Below are 17499 nucleotides of genomic sequence, written 5' to 3'. Positions count from 1 at the left end.
TATTTATTTATATATACATATATATATATATATATATATATATATATATATATATATATATATAATATATTACATTCCAGTTTACTGCCCCTTTATGCAAGGACTTTCCAGATGAAAGGAGGCATTTTATCTAAGATTTTTACATCTGCATAAAATTTTATACTCTCAGACTAAGATTGCTCAGTGTTTTAAAAACTGTTCAGTTTACACTACAGCTGACTTAATTTTGAAATACATAACAACAAGCCTAAATCCTGCATATAACCAGATCTAATGGTATGAGTACCACAGCTTATGGTCCCACCAAGACCATATAGAGTACAGCATTTTCAACATCCATAAGTACAGCTGACAGCTGGGACAATTTGTACACTATATTTGAAGTGGTGCTCTTGGTTGGGGAAAATGGGGAAAAAAACAAACAAACAAACATATGTCAACCTTTTAAAGGTACTTTTCTTCATCTAGCCATCTACCCAGCTCATTAATGTACAATTTTGAATTCACAGAATTATTTTTGTTTGCACATTTACAAATATGATTCTTTAAAAAGTGATCTCTTAATTTCTAAAAAATGTTTTATCATGCATGTCACACACTGTTGATTTAGGGGATGTGTAACGGTACCAACCGGATACCAAGGGTTAACACCAGGGAACAATGTCCTGCATAGGGAATCAGCAATTCACAACCCAGCCAGTTTTCAGGTTTTAAACAGAATGAATTTTATTAAGGCTCATATGCCCAGTATTTATGCAGGTCTGACCCCCCCCCAGAAGGGGGGTTGAAAGAATGTTGTACATTAGATGGAGGGAACACGCCCTTTTACATGATACAATAGAATACCTTGCTCAAGCTGATAACAATTTAAACACAGACACACACTTGGCTTTCCTTATCATCTAGGGTCTGCTCTCTGAGGTTGATTAAACAATGGACTGTGTATCAATAACATTAATGACAGTGCACCATAGCTGAGGCTAAAGCTGAACACAGTTAACTCTTTCAGTGCTGACAGAAGGGTCTGTCACATCTACATAGCACAATATACAGCCTATAGACAACCTTTCTCACGTTATAGTCCAGAAGTGGCTAGGTTTGCCACAATGCTCCCCCAGAACCAAGCCGGCATACACAGTCTGATCCCAACGGATCGGCTTGGGGATGTCCGGGGCAACAACTTTCGGCTCAAGTAAGCTACGGGGTGTTCTCCGCCATCTGCTCCAACTTGGCTCAGTACTGCCCCCACCCCAAACATGGAAGCGTCTCTTCCCGGAGGGACTGGGCTTGGGTAGTCACAGGGTTAACATCAGCGGGATCCATGGGAGCATAGGCAGAAACAAGGGGGGCCAAGTCATTTCCAAGGAGAACATCAGCAGGTAAGTCCTTCTTGACCCCCACATTCACAAGTCTAGCGCCCACTCCCCAATCCAAATGTACCCTGGCAACAGGTAGGCGGAACACAGTGCCCCCTGCTACCCTCACAGCCACAGTGTCTCCAGTGTGCTGTTTCTCAGGCACCAAGTTCTCTTGAAGCAAGGTCATGGTAGCACCAGTATCCCGTAGACAACTGACCTCCTTCCCATTCACTTTAACCCGTTGCCGGTTATTCCGGTGGGCAGCTTGCACGGGGTCTGCTTCATGTAGGCTGCCCCAGCATTCTGGCGCCTCTACGTAGCGGGCCACAGGCTGAGGATTATGTGGGATTCCGCCAGCGGGTCTTCTCCAGGACTGTGCTTGATTCGCTGCGTTTAGGGGACACTCTGGTCTTTTGTGCCCTAGTTGCTTACATCCAAAGCACCGAATAGGTTGTGAGTAGCCCCGCGAATTGAACCGGGCTCTCTGAGGGTAGTTCGTGGCCGGAGGCCGTGTGGTATAGCGGTGCGCCGGGGGTTGGTAACTGGCAGCTGCTGGGGTGACTGGGGGTCTGTACTCCACTCTAGCAGTGGGCAATCGGTATACTGCTCCCCCTGCCCCTCGTACTGCCACGGATCCGCCAGTGGGTGCTGTATCCGGCACCAAATGGGGAGCTATCAGGGTTAAAGTAGCTCCCGAATCCCGAAGTCCCTGGACCGACATCACCTCATGCAGAATTCCCAGGGGTTCCTCGGCTTGGGTGCTCAACACCTCATGAGCGGCTGGCTCCGTTTGGTAATGGTGAGCAGCCGCCCTTGGGGCCAGGTTCTGTCTGACCTGGTTCCAAGCTTGTCTGCTCCGATTTTGGGTGCACTCACGTGCCATATGTCCCCACTGCTTGCAGGTGTGGCATTGTTTATTAGCCCGTCCGTTGTTAGGCTGTAGTCCATGGCGCCTCCTGGCATCAAAATGCTGGTCTGCTAATCTGGCTGCTTCGGTTAAGGTGAGGGGTTTTCGATCTCTCACCCATTCTTGGGCTTCTGGGGACAAGCCGTTAAAGAATTGCTCCAACAGCATCAGTTGTCGCAATTCTTCCATGGTGGTAGCTTGGCTGGCCTGTATCCACCCCTGAGATGCTTGATCCAGCTTGTGGGCCCACTCTGCATGGGAATCTCTTTCTGGCTTGCGCAGGCCTCTAAACTTGCGCCGGTATGCCTCTGAGGTAATGGCATATCTTTCCAAGATCGCTCTCTTCACTTTAGCGTAATCCTTGCTGTCCTCCCTGGGTACAGCGCGATACGCTTCCGCTGCCCTACCGGCTAGCTTGCCTGCTAGCACCGGCACCCATACGGACTGCTCCAAATCATGTAACTCGCACAGTCTCTCAAAATCCTGTAAATACCCATCAATCTCATCCTTCTCCTCACAAAACATTTTAAATGCATGGTATGGGATTTTGGGTCTTACTGGGTTGCTGAGTGCGTCCAAAATGGATTCTGCTCGGGAGGATGCATTCCGCGGACTGTGTGCCATCACGTACTCCTGCACATCTGCCATTACCACGGATAGCATATCCCGTGGTACAGGTTGGGGTAAAAATTCCAGCCTGGTCCTCATTTCCCTCTGGTATAGGGTCTCCTCCATGGCTGCTGGAGGCGTAGCGCTGCGAGCTCTGTCTCCCTCCATCAGCTCAGCAATTAATATAGCCTTGGGTTTGCTGCTGCCTATCTTTCCCCTGGCTTCTAGCAGTTCCTTTTACGTTTGTCTCTTTAGCTTAGAATAATCCATCTCCATTCACTTCGGTCCCTGGTACTCCTTCCATCTTAGTCAGTATTGTAGTAATCCCCCTCTTCCTGAGGTTACTGGCTTGTGTAGTTGCTCTTCTGGGCGATAAGGTTCATTCCGTCGCTTGCCACCAATTGTAACGGTACCAACCGGATACCAAGGGTTAACACCAGGGAACAATGTCCTGCATAGGGAATCAGCAATTCACAACCCAGCCAGTTTTCAGGTTTTAAACAGAATGAATTTTATTAAGGCTCATATGCCCAGTATTTATGCAGGTCTGACCCCCCCCAGAAGGGGGGTTGAAAGAATGTTGTACATTAGATGGAGGGAACACGCCCTTTTACATGATACAATAGAATACCTTGCTCAAGCTGATAACAATTTAAACACAGACACACACTTGGCTTTCCTTATCATCTAGGGTCTGCTCTCTGAGGTTGATTAAACAATGGACTGTGTATCAATAACATTAATGACAGTGCACCATAGCTGAGGCTAAAGCTGAACACAGTTAACTCTTTCAGTGCTGACAGAAGGGTCTGTCACATCTACATAGCACAATATACAGCCTATAGACAACCTTTCTCACGTTATAGTCCAGAAGTGGCTAGGTTTGCCACAGGATGCAAGGTGCATAAATGTTTCATCCTGTGAGTGTTTCTGTGGGTGTCTGTGTTTATGTCTTTGTGCTTTGGTTTGTGTCTCTATGAGTGTGTATGTATTTTTTTTATCTATGGGTCTCTCTGTGAGGGTGGGTGTGTATGTTTGTCTTTGTGTATTTTCTCTGGATGCCTCTGTGAGGGTGGGTGTGTATGTATGTGTTTTCTGTGGATGTCTCTGTGAGGGTGTGTGTGTGTGTATGTATGTATGTCTGTGTTTTCTGTTGATGTCTCTGTGAGGGTGTGTGTTTTATGTGGGTGTCTCTGTGAGGGTGTGTGTATGTCTTTGTGTGTTTTCTGTGGATGTCTCAGTGAGAGTGTGTGTGTGTATGTATGTCTTTCTGTGTTTATGTGGTTGTCTCTCTGTGTGTGTATGTCTTTGTGTGTTTTCTGTGGGTGTCTCTGCGTGTCTGTCTTTGTGTGTATTCTGAGGCTGTCTCTGTTGGTGTTTCCTTGGGTGTATTTGCAAGTTTGAGTTTGTGTGTGTGTGTCCATTGTCTGTTGCTTTTTAGGACATTTTGATCTTACTACTAATTATTCACATCTTTCTACAGACTTTGAGACTAACAAGACCTTTCCAGAAGTAACCAATCCACCATTTAACCTTTAAATTATTGTTTAGGCAGTTCAGGGCCCTTCCTTTCAACCACTGCATGCTGTTGTCATAATTTAGTTGTCATCTTCCTTTACAAAAATATAATCAGAACTACATATTTTGTTTTCTAAATCTCCTTTTTTTTTTTTTTTTTACAAAACTGTAGTTTACCTCATTACTTGTCAGGTCAATGTAAACAAGTGCTAAGTGTCTGTTTGGGTGTCTGTGTCTGAGTGTGTTTCTTTGCGTGTCTGCTGGAGTGTCTATATGTGAATCCTTATGTGTGAGTGTGTTTGTGTGTTTCAGTGTATGAGTGTGTCTGTGTGTGTGTTTGTATGTTACTACCTTTACAACATTTTCAAGTTTAAATAGACAATTAAAAATAAAGTGCATATACGTTTTAGTCACTTGGTCAAAAATTGCAAATGTCAAAGGTGGGGGGGGGCCCTGATCAATGGTTGAGTCAGGGGCCCCAAAATTTCTAGTGGCGGCCCTGAATATGCCCCATAGTCTGAAAGATAATCTTAATATGATATGCCAGTCAAAGGCAGCCATTTTCACTTTACACAATAGCCTTGTGTAAGTGCAATCAAAATGGCCTTCTTTAGTTTAAGCTTTTCTGTTTAAATCACTGGCAGCATATTTTTGGCACAGACTGCTGGGACATGATTGCTGACAGAGAAAAAGAAAATCTTTTTTTTCTGAACTAGAGTACAAAATAAGGACTGTTAGGAAGGACTCTGAGGGTTATAGGTCCCCCACAAAGTTTGTGGCCTGTAAAGCTCTATGTTGATGCTTTGTGTAGAGCTAGCTGTAATGAACACTATTTATTTGAGCAGAAAGCAGTAGCTTTTTCACATGGCTAATCAGTAGTACGCAGTAGATCTTGTCTGTCTTAATTTAGAAGAAGCTGCATTGATTTTTCTAGAGATTTATAGCAGAAGGTTATGTAAAGATGTACTGTTATCTTTCCTTGAGACTAACAGACCATTTGCTAGTACATTTTAAATTTGGATTGTTTAGTATCCATGGATATAAAAAAAAAAAAATGCTTAAAAGTGCATTAGACAACAAAAAGGAATGTTCATGTATTTACATTTTTTACAGTTAAAATACAGGAAGAGCAAAAAATAAACACTAAGGCTGGTTAAAAATGTCAGCGTCTGCATTTGTTCACATGAGAAGTCAGGAGTTATCCTGTATTAGTTAATGTAATTTCAGTAAATTCTAATATGTTTTAGAAGCCTGGTGCCTGTTGTCTGGTTTGGTGATGATAAACATGCTGAGAAATCAGAGCACAGTAGAGCTTTGTATGGTGCAATTAGGCAGAGTCTGATTGTGCGCATGGGTATCATGTTCCATTTAAGAAATGCTATCTGAGAGACAGATTACTGATACCACAGCTGGTTGCAATCGAAGGGTTATACGCTTCATGGTCCAATGGACACCCTTTTAAATATACCAACAGTAGGCAAACCTGTAAAGGGTCATCTCTTATGCCTATTCAACACTCACATAGGAATTCCTTTGTGAGAGATCAAACATGCTCATTTCTTTGTTTTAAGTTTATATTTCATGATCATTTCCACAAGAAAAAAATACATTCTGTCTTGAGAAATAAAAACAATAAACATCTTAAATGTTATTAACCCCTTAAGGTCCAGCGACGTACCCTGTATGTCACTGGTCGTTTTTTGGGACTTGATTGTTTTATAGTGCGGTCTTGCCACCAGCGTTGAGACTGCTCTATTCCACAAAGCCTGCTGGAGGGAGGGCATTAATAGCGTGTTCTTGCTAGACTTGTGCTATTATGTCCTGAAAAAACCCTTAACGACGAGTGACATACAGGGTACATTGTGGTCATTAAGGGGTTAAAACCATCACAAAAAAATACACACAAATATACCCAAAGCTATTGAAAATGACAGCTTACTCTGTATTTACTATTCAAAAAGGAAATATGTGAATATATGTTTTATGTGGTAGTTGATGATCATTGGTTGTATAGAACTCACAAAGCTTAGAAATGTCTACTAGTACTAGAGGTAAATGTCTCCAAAGGTATTATGAGGCTAATGCACTGAATTTATAAGGGACATTTGTGGTAATAAACAAAGATAATTCAACAATTATGGTAGTTGAAGTAGTTGTAGTTTTCAGGAACTTTGCCATCAGATTTTTATACCTAGCTATATATATATATTTATTTCATGTAATTGGCAAGAGTCCATGGACTAGTGACATATGGGATATACAATCCTACCAGGAGCGGCAAATTTCCCAAACCTCAAAATGCCAATAAATACACCCCTCACCACACCCACAATTCAGTTTTACAAACTTTGCCTCCCTATGGAGGTGGTGAAGTAAGTTTGTGCTTGATTTTCTACATTGATATGCGCTTCTCAGCATTTTGAAGCCCGATTCCTCTAAGAGTACAGTGAAAGTCAGAGGGATGTGAAGGGAGTATCACCTATTGAATACTATGGTTTTCCTCACGGGAAATCTTTTCATAGGTTCTCTATTATCGGTCGTAGAGATTTGTCTTCTACCTCCCTTTTCAGATCGACTATATACTCTCATATTCCATTACCTCTACTGATAACCGTTTCAGTACTGGTTTGGCTCTCTGCTATATGTGGATGGGTGTCTTTCGGTAAGTATGTTTTCATTACTTAAGACACTCTCAGCTATGGTTTGGCACTTTATGTATTAATGTAAAGTTCTAAATATATGTATTGTACTTATATTTGCCATGAGTCAGGTTTATGTATATTTCCTTTTGCAGACTATCAGTTTCAAAATTGGGAAAAACATATTTAGGAAGTTATTTTTTCTTACTTGGGGTATAGTTTTTTCTTCAAAATTGACCGTTTTCATTAATTTTTGCAGGCAAAAATAGGCTTGCGAGACTGCAAAATGCTGACATTTATTGCTTCATTCTTGGCGCAAGTATTTTTTCTGTGCAAAGGTACGTTCAGTGACAAAAATTCATAATTTCCAGTCTCTTAGTTGACACCAGGTTTCCTTGCACAAGGTTGCGTCTGCCATGACGCGAGTTGCGTAATTTCCAAATGTTGTTAGCGCCAAAAAAAATCATTTTGCGTTGCGCGTCATACTTGGCGCTAAATAATTTAATTATTAAACCCCCACTTCCGATATGCCTCTTGACTTTTTTATGCTCAGAGGGCTATGCTGTTTGCATTTTTTCCCATTCCTGAAACTGCCATATAAGGAAATTGATAATTTTGCTTTATATGTTGTTTTTTCTCTTACATTTGCAAGATGTCTCAATCTGATCCTGTCTCAGAAACCACTGTTGGATCCCTGCTGCTTGATAACAGCTCTACCAAAGATCAGTGTATCTGTTGTAAATTAGCGGAGATTATATCTCTAGAGGTAGTATGTAGCAGTTGTCATGATAAGCTTTTACATGCAGAGAATGTATCCATCAGTACTAGTACAATGCCTGTTGTTCCTTCAACATCTAATGTACATGATATCCCTGTGAATATAAAAGATTTTATTGCTGATGCGATTCAGAAGGCTTTGTCTGTTATTCCGACTTCTAATAAACGTAAAAGGTCCTTTAAAACTTCTCATAAAGTTGATGAAATTTCAAATGACCAACAATATACTGAATTATCCTCCTCTGATGAGGATCTATATGATTCAGAAGATCCTACCTCAGATATTGACACTGACAAATCTACTTATCTCTTTAAGATGGAGTATATTCATTCATTGATAAAAGAGGTGTTGATTACTCTGGATATTGAGGAAACTAGTCCTCTTGATACTAAAACTAGTAAATGTTTCAATTCTGTTTATAAACCTCCTGTGGTTACTCCAGATGTTTTTCCAGTTCCTGATGCTATTTCTGATATGATTTAAAAGGAATGGTATAGGTCTGGTACTTCTTTTATTCCTTCCTCTAGGTTTAAAAAGTTGTATCCTTTGCCAGCAGTTAGAAAAATCCCCAAAGTTGATGGGGCTATTTCTACCCTTGCCAAAAGTACTACTATTCCTATGGAAGATAGTACTTCTATTAAGGACTCTTTAGATAGTAAACTTGAATCTTATCTAAGGAAAGCTTATTTATATTCTGGCTATCTTCTCAGGCCTGTCATTCCTATGGCTGATGTTGCAGCTGCATCAACATTTTGGTTGGAAAGCTTGGCGCAACAGATCCTGATTTGTCTAGCATTGTTCGTTTGCTTCAACATGCTAATCATTTTATCGGTGATGCTATTTTTGATATCATCAAAATTGATGTTAAATATATGTCTTCAGCTATTTTAGCTAGAAGTGCTTTGTGGCTCAAATATTGGAATGCTGACATGGTATCTAAGTCTAGATTACTATCTCTTTCTTTCCAAGGTAACAATTTATTTGGTTATCAGTTGGATTCAATTATTTCAACTGTCACTGTGGGGAAGGGAGTTTTTTTACCTCAGGATAAAAGATCTAAGGGTAAATCTAAAGGTTCTAATCATTTTCGTTCTTTTCGACAGAATAAGGAACAGAAAGCCAATCCTCCCCCCAAAGAATCTGGTTCCAATTGCAAACCTTCTTCAAGTTGAAATAAATCCAAGCCTTTTAAGAAACCAAAGCCAAGTCTGCATGATGGTGCGGCCCTCATTCCAACTCAGCTGGTGAGGGGCAGATTAAAATTTTTCCAAAACATTTGGGCAGATTCTGTTCAAAATTATTGGATTCAGAGTATTGTTTCTCAAGGGTATTGAATAGGATTCAGAGTAAGACCTCCTGTGAGAAGATTTTTTCTCTCACACATTCCAGCAAATCCAATGAATGCTCAGGCTTTTCTGAAGTGTGATTTAGATCTAGAGCTTTCAGGGGTAATCATACCAGTTCCGTTTCAGGAACAGGGTCTGGGGTTTTATTCAAATCTATTCATTGTCCCAAAGAAAGAAAATTAATTCAGGCCAGTTATGGATCTGAAAATTTTGAATCATTTTGTAAGAGTGCCAACTTTCAAAATGGTGACTATAAGGACTATTCTGCCTTTTGTTCAGCAAGGTCATTATATGTCCACGATAGACTTTCAAGATAAATATCTTCATATTCTGATTCATCCAGATCACTATTGGTTTCCGAGATTCTTTTTTTCTAGACAAGCATTACCAATTTGTAGCTCTTCCATTTGGCCTAGCGACAGCTCCAAGAATTTTTTCAAAGGTTCTTAGTGCCCTACTCTCTGTAATCAGAGAACAGAGTATTGCAGAGTTTCCTTATTTGGACGATATCTTGGTACTAGCTCAGTCTTTACATTCTGCCGAATCTGACATGAATCAACTAGTGTTGTTTCTTCAAAGACATCGTTGGGGATCAGTTTACCAAAAAGTTTCTTGATTCCTCAGACAAGGGTCACCTTTTTAGGTTTCCAGATAGATTCAGTGTCCATGACTCTGTCTCTAACAGACAAGAGACAAATAAAATTGGTTTCAGTTTGTTGGAGCCTTCAGTCTCAATCATTCCCTTCGATGGCTATGTGCATGGAAGTTTTAGGTCTCATGACTGCAGCATCAGACGCGATCTCCTTTGCTCGTTTTCATATGAGACCTCTGTAGTGTTGTGGTTACTTCCTGGTTTGGTTAGATGGCACATTGAGGCTTCCATACAAAGATGATGTCATCAAGCGGGCTGTGCTTAGAATCAGAACAGTTCAGAGAAGCCATCTTGTGACAGTTTGTGATGCAGTTATAAAGTACAAGGACTGAACTTCAGGATCAGACAAGTGTTAATATTAATAATAATAAAGTGTAATGTCAGCTACAGATCACTGCAGAGGATACAGCATCAGCCAGACAGGAAGAGTAAGAACTGTCAGTTACACATTATAAGTTATATTGCCGTTATACAGTTAACAGTTATACAGTTATCAGTTATACAGTTACCCTGGATTACTATAGTGCTGCATACACAGTGTACAGGACTGCTAATATAAGGAGTGCAGCAGCCATTCATTATAAAGGACTATATATGTGTATCTATCCATATTACTGTGTGCAAATCTACAGGAGCACCTTATGTCATCCAGTAAATAAAGTGCCAGTTTACATTTAGAAGTTGCAAGTGCATCATTCATATAAAGAGTTAATGTTTGCTATGTAAGGACATTACAACCTCTCCAGCTTTGGATGCTGAAACAATGGTGCAGGGATTATACAAAGATATCACAGTTAATATCCTTAAATCCCAATGTTCCACTCTCTCTGACTTGGTGGTTAGACCACCATCATATAGTTCAAGGGGCCTCTTTTGTTCGTCCAACCTGGACTGTAATCACAACAGATGCAAGTCTTTCAGGTTGGGGAGCTGACTGGGGATGTCTGACAGCACAAGGGATTTGGAAGCCTCAAGAGTCGAGGTTACCAATCAATATGTTAGAACTCCATGCTATTTTCAGGGCTCTTCAAGTTTGGCTTCTGTTGAAGAGAGAACCATTCATTTGTTTTCAGACAGACAATATCACAACTGTGGCATATGTCAATCATCAGGGTGGGACTCACAGTCCCCTAGCTATGACAGAGGTATCTCGGATACTTTCTTGGCCAGAATCCAGCTCTTGTCTAATTTCTGTGGTACATATCCCAGGTGTAGACAATTGGGAAGTGGATTATCTCAGCCATCAGACTTTACATCTGGGAGAGTGGTCTCTCCATCCAGATGTGTTTTTTTCAGATTGTTCAGATGTAGGGTCTTCCAGAAATAGATCTGATGGCTTCTCATCTAAACAAGAAACTTCCCAGGTACTTGTCTAGGTCCAGGGATCCTCAGGTGGAGTCGTGGATGCATTAGCAGTTCCTTGGTTTTACCAACCTGCTTATATCTTTCCACCTCTAGTTCTTCTTCAAGAGTGATTTTCAAGATCATCATGGAACAATAGTTTGTGTTTCTGGTAGCACCAGCATGGCCTCACAGGTTCTGATATGTGGATCTTGTCCGGATGTCCAGTTGCGAACCTTGGCTACTTCCTTTAAGACCAGACCTTCTGTCTCAAGGACCGTTTTTTCATCAGGATCTCAAATCGTTAAATTTGAAGGTATGGAAATTGAACACAGTGCTTAGTCATAGAGATTTCTCTGACTCAGTGATTAATACTATGTTACAGGCTCGTAAATCTGTTTCTAGGAAGATTTATTATCGAGTTTGGAAGACTTATATTTCATGGTTTTCTTCTCATAAATTCTCCTGGCATTCTTTTAGAATTCTTAGAATTTTACAGTTCCTTCAGGATGGTTTGGATAAAGGTTTTTCTGCAAGTTCATTGAAGGGACAAATCTCTGCTCTTTCTGTTTTATTTCACAGAAAGATTGCTAAGTTTCCTGATATTCACTGTTTTGCACAGGCTTTGGTCTGTATCAAGCCTGTCATTAAATCAATCTCTCCTCCTTGGAGTCTTAATTTGGTTTTGAAGGCTTTACAGGCTCCTCCTTTTGAGCCTATGCATTCTTTGGATATTAAACTACTTTCTTGGAAAGTGTTGTTCCTTTTGGCTATCTCTTCGGCTAGAAGAGTTTCTGAATTATCTGCTCTTTCTTGTGAGTCTCCTTTTCTGATGTTCCATCAGGATAAGGCAGTTTTGCGGACTTCATTTACATTTTTGCGTAAAGTTGTGAATTTTAGCAACATTAATAGGGAAATTGTTGTTCCCTCTTTGTGTCCTAATCCTAAGAATTATTTGGAGAGATCCTTACTTTCTCTGGATGTTGTTAGAGCTTTGAAATATTATGTTGAAGCTACTAAAGATTTCAGGAAGACTTCTAGTCTATTTGTTGTCTTTTCTTGTTCTAGGAAAGGTCAGAAAGCTTCTGCCGTTTCCTTGGCATCCTGGTTAAAGCTTTTGATCATCAGGCTTATTTGGAGTCGGGTCAGGCCCCACCTCAGAGAATCACAGCTCATTCTACTAGATCAGTTTCCACTTCATGGGCTTTTAAGAATAAAGCTTCAGTTGATCAGATTTGCAAAGCAGCAACTTGGTCTTCTTTGCATACATTTACTAAATTCTTCGGAAGCAGTTTTTGGTAGAAAAGTTCTTCAGGCAGCTGTTTCAGTTTGATTCTTCTGCTTATGTTTTAAGTTTTTTCTTTTGAATTATGAGAAAAACTTATTTTTTTCAGCGGAAAATGGCTGTTTTTATTTTATCCCTCCCTCTCTAGTGACTCTTCTTTATCCCTCCCTCTCTAGTGACTCTTCTGTGGAGTTCCACATCTTGGGTATTGCTATCCCATACGTCACTAGCTCATGGACTCTTGCTAATTACATAAAAGAAAACATAATTTATGTAAGAACTTACCTGATAGATTCATTTCTTTCATATTCGCAAGAGTCCATGAGACCCACCCTTTTTATGGTGGTTATGTTTTTTTGTATAAAGCACAATTATATTTCCACTTCCTTTTTTTGATGCTTTATATTCCTTTTTCTATCACCCCACTACTTGGCTATTCCTTAAACTGAATTGTGGGTGTGTTGAGGGGTGTATTTATAGGCATTTTGAGGTTTGGGAAACTTCGCCCCTCCTGGTAGGATTGTATATCCCATACGTCACTAGCTCATGGACTCTTGCCAATATGAAAGAAATTAATTTATCAGGTAAGTTCTTACATAAATTATGTTATATATATATATATATATATATATATATACAGTATATATATTGATATTTACAGTATATACATAATACAGGTCACTAGGGATAAAAAAAATAGGCACCAAACCACATTAATTAGAGACTGAAATAAAAATGAAAAAAAAAAATGTTACTATTCCGTCTTCAAGATAAAAGAATAAAGTGAGATGTTATCTATATTGTTGTTTTCATAATCCTGCTATTACCTTGTGTTCTTGATGATACCTAATTTAAATTTTAAAATCTACCATTAAATAATAGTGAGGGTGATACTAAGCGGCCGAATTATCAAGCTTTGAATGTAGCTTAATGCCGCTGTTCCCACGTGAGCCTTCAGGCTCGCCGGAAACAGTAGTTATGAAGCAGCGTTCTAAAGAACGCTGCTCCATAACTTGCCCGCTGCCTCTGAGGCTGCGGTCTTTAATCCGCCCGATCCTATACGATCGGGCTGATTGACACCCCCTGCTAACGGCCGATTTGGCCACGAATCTGCAGGGGGCAGCATTGCACAAGCAGTTCACCAGAACTGCTTGTGCAATGATAAATGCCGACAGCGTATGCTGTCAGCATTTATCGATGTGCGGCGTTGTATCATGTCCGTCCACACTTTAGTAAATTGTCCCTAAGCTTTTATATACACTCATCTAGCCAAACTCTGAGACTTTGATAACCTGTCTGTGGCTGGCATGATTAGTCAGCCTAGTTTATCACAGTTGTTTAAAGAAATGTAGAGCCTATCTATCATGCATATGAAAAATTATTTATATATTATGAATAATTGTTGTTTATTTATTCTGAATTTAATATTATACTCTGTAGCAGAGCCCACCTCATCTTGTATTAATTTGTTTTGTTTAGTCAGTTTAATGTATTAATTTTTATAATTTTGGCTGTACCACAGGCAAAAAAATATAAATGTACAACAAGGCTAATAATGTTAATGTAGACAAATCCTAATATAGATTTAGATATTAAGAGCAACATTCCAATGGGGGGATTTACCACCACCTGCCTCTCCTCCTTCAGACACCGATGACTGGAAGTGAATTTTAGATAACTTGCTCTTTAAAAGTGTGTTGTTTAGTTTGTATTCAATTAAAAATTGTTTTTTTAACATTGAAAGGTGCCTGAATGATAAACACATATCAGGGAGTGAAATGTAAGATTCAGTCAAGCGTATTCCCTTTAATAGGAGCTTTTCTCTGGATCATTTGTGATCAAAGCCCAGTGTTAGTGATAACATAAAGAACAGCAAAATTCAAGGTCAGTAAATGCATCTCACCTTAAGTTTCACCTTCCATTCCAAATTTAGTTAAACTAAAATTTGATCTGGTTCACCTTCAATATATATATATTTGCCTGTTGCAATCCTGTAAACCTCTGATGGCCCAAATCTAAAATAAACTTTATGGGATTTTGTTTTCCAGTTTCTATGATTCATCTACCTCAGGGGTCAGCAACCTTCGGCTCCCAGATGTTTTGGAACTACATTTCCCACGATGCTGAGACACTCTTTAGGCTATCCGAGCATCATGGGAAATGTAGTTACAAAACATCTGGGAGCCGAAGGTTGCTGACCCCTGATCTACCTTATACTAGCTTGTATTCTAAAAATCTCGCAAAGCTGGGTATATTTAAACTTTGCTGATATTGGCAAATTCTGCACTATAAATCTGTAACATATCTAAAGTAGTCAAATTATAGATGGGTACACTTATATTTATTTTATGTATGCTTTTATTTTCCTAGAAATTATATATTGCTGTTTTTTTAGATTGTATATTAAAAATGGTTCACAGGTTAACTGGTTCACAAAGCTGCACAAAGCTTATAAAAAGATATATATGAATTTCAGACATGTCTCTAAAGGAAAAGATTCATTATGTGATGGTATTTTGAACCTGGAAAAAAAGGATAAATCTTGCAAGGCCATTCTGAGTTTGCATTCTTTGGGACCTCAAGTCACTTTTGACTTAGCTACATCCATGCCTTCCAATAAGAGCCCAATTTGTCAAAAACATCTTTAAACCATTTCTACCTGACTCCGTGGGTTGCCTGGCAGGATTTGTGAACAATATATGTAAAGTGCCCCTTTGTTAATTTTTTAGAACATTTCAGTTGAGGTTTCAAATCTCAGTTTATGTGATATCTGTGATTAAAGGGACAGTCTACAGTATAACTTTTATTGTTTAAAAATATAGATAATCCCTTTATTACGCATTCGCCAGTTTTTCATAACCAACAGTTATATTAATACACTTTTTACCTCTGTGATTACCTTGTATCTAAGCATCTTCTGACAGCCCCCTGATCACATGACTTTTAATTTATTATCTATTGACTTACATTTTAGCCAATTAGTGCTGTGTTATGCTGGCTTTTAAATAACTCCACGGGCGTGAACACAATGTTATCTATATGGCCCACATGAACTAGCAGTCTCCTGTTGTGAAAAGCAAAAAGCAAATAGAAAAGCATGTGATTAAGAGGCTGTCTGTAGAGGCTTAGAAACAGGTTGTGTAAAGCTGGGGAATGGGTAGTAAAGGTGTTATCTAACTTTTTAAACAATAACAATGTAGTGTAGACTGTCCCCTAACTATATGTCTCAGCTTTATATCTGTTACATTTTGGAGTTGTATTGTTTCACCTAATTAAAATCAATATTCAATGTTCAAACGGATATATAGCAGATTGTATTCCTCTTGCAAAGCTTAGCAATTTTTGTTTCTATAAAGTCTACAAGATGCTTTTGTTGACTAATTCTGTAATAGACTTTTCAGCTGTAATCTAATCTACACCAATATTATAATAGCTGATTTTTTTTGGGGGGAGTAGAAATGATTCCCACTTTTTAAACAATTTCACAATGTTTATACAGCAGATGGTAGATAAAGTGTTGCTTTAGTCATTCTATATGTTTTTAGATCTGGCTGCTGAATTTTAGTGCAACAAACAAACAAACAATATTTCTCACACATATAAAAATGATATAACTCCATAGACCGTCTGGCCAGCTTCTAATAACCTTCAATTGCCACATCATTTTGTAAACAAATCATGAGAATAGCAGATCAGATGGTTTTATTAGTTTAATTATCTATCGCCTAGATTACGAGTTTTGCGCTATAGAGGGTGCGAAACGAAAAGTTGCGTTATTTCACCCTCCATAGCGCTGCCATTACAAGTTTCTGAAAAGCTTCCTTGTGCGTGCGATATGGTGGCGATAAGCTCCATACCGCACAAAATCCAAGGGTTGAGAATACATGCCCGTGCACGCTTTCCCCATAGACATCAATGGGGAGAGAGTGTTAGAAAAAAACACCTAACACCTGAAGCGCAGAATGAAAACTCTGTAACACAACCCCATTGAGGTCTATGGGGAAAAAAAAAGTTACGTTTAAACCTAATACCCTAATATAAACCCCACCCGTAATCCGCCGCCCCCGACATCACCAACACCGAAATAAAGTTATTAACCCCTAATCTGCTGGCCCAACATTGCAGACACCGAAATAATGTTATTAACCCCTAATCTGCCGCTCCCGAAATCTCCACCACTAATGAACGTTATTAACCCCTATTTCGCCGCTCCCCAACAACGCTGCCACTATAATACATGTATTAACCCCTAAACCTCTTGCCTCCCACATCACTGCCACTAAATAAACCTATTAACCCCTAAACCGCCAGCCCCTACATCGCAAAAAACTAAATTAAGCTATTAACCCCTAAACCTAACAACTCCCTAACTTTATATTAAAATTACAATATCCCTATCTTAAAATAAATAAAAATGTATCCGTGAAATTAAAAAAAACTAAGTTTAAACTAACAATTAACCTAACATAACTATTATACTAAACTTATTATACTAAAATTAAAATAACTACCAATTAAAAAAACTAAATTACACATTAAAAAAACCAAACACTACTAAAACAATTTAAGTCTAAAATTACAAAAAATAAAAAATACTAAATTACGAAAAATAACAAACAAAATGTTCAAAAATAACCTACAATAAAGTACCAATTGCCCTTAAAAGGGCCTTTTGTAGGGCATTGCCATAAAGAAATCAGCTCTTTTACCTTGAAAAAAAAACAAAGACCCCCCAAAAGTAAAACCCACCTCCCAACCAACCCCCCAAAATAAAAAACCTAACTCTAACAAAGACCTAAGTTACGCATTGCCCTGAAAAGGGCATTTGTATGGGCATTGCCATTTAAAAGGGCATTCAGCTCTTTTACATTGCCTAGAAAAGGGCATTCAGCACAAACCCTAAACTAAAAAAAAAAACACCAAAAAAAACTAAAAAAAAAAACTAACACTAACCCCTGAAGATCTACTCACAGTTTCTAAAGTCCGGACATCCATCCTCATCCAGGAGGCATCTTCTATCTTCATCCTGGCGGCGTTTTCTATCCTTATCCTGGCGGCGCGGAGCG

General features: G+C 39.3%; 1 protein-coding gene across 5 annotated transcripts in view; it reads left to right on the top strand.

The window, feature by feature from the left end:
* The window catches only part of SCML4 (Scm polycomb group protein like 4), a 254821-nt gene that overhangs the window by 135257 nt on the left and 102065 nt on the right, over window positions 1-17499 (top strand). The window lies entirely within an intron of this gene.

This window comes from Bombina bombina, chromosome 4, assembly GCF_027579735.1.
Source record: "Bombina bombina isolate aBomBom1 chromosome 4, aBomBom1.pri, whole genome shotgun sequence".
In the NCBI taxonomy this organism is placed as follows: Eukaryota; Metazoa; Chordata; class Amphibia; order Anura; family Bombinatoridae; genus Bombina; species Bombina bombina.
This window is presented reverse-complemented; position numbering and strand designations above follow the sequence as displayed.